The sequence below is a fragment of the Haliaeetus leucocephalus genome, unplaced genomic scaffold (assembly GCF_000737465.1).
Source record: "Haliaeetus leucocephalus isolate CR32 unplaced genomic scaffold, Haliaeetus_leucocephalus-4.0 Scaffold388, whole genome shotgun sequence".
Lineage (NCBI taxonomy): Eukaryota > Metazoa > Chordata > Aves > Accipitriformes > Accipitridae > Haliaeetus > Haliaeetus leucocephalus.
This window is the reverse complement of record NW_010972824.1, coordinates 17,042-17,343: the sequence shown is the minus strand read 5'-3', so window position 1 is coordinate 17,343 and position 302 is coordinate 17,042.

The following is a 302-nucleotide window of genomic DNA, read 5'->3' as shown; positions in this document are numbered from 1 at the left end:
CCACAAGTTTTTTTTTTTTTTTTAATTGTACTTGTCTATACACAAGGTAATTCCATATTGCCTGTAAAACTTTGGTAGCCTACAAAACATGTTTAAATAACTGGGCCCTTATTTTTTAGTGAATTCTGTATTTTAGTATTTTGGTTACACTATTACTTACTGCAGTAAAAACAGGCTGCAGATGAAGTGTTATAAGCACACACACTGTATGTTCATGCAACTAAGTAATACCATCCTCCTCAAACAAACTGTATCAATCACTAGTGTACCTGGACAATGCACAAATTCTATCCGTACTTCCA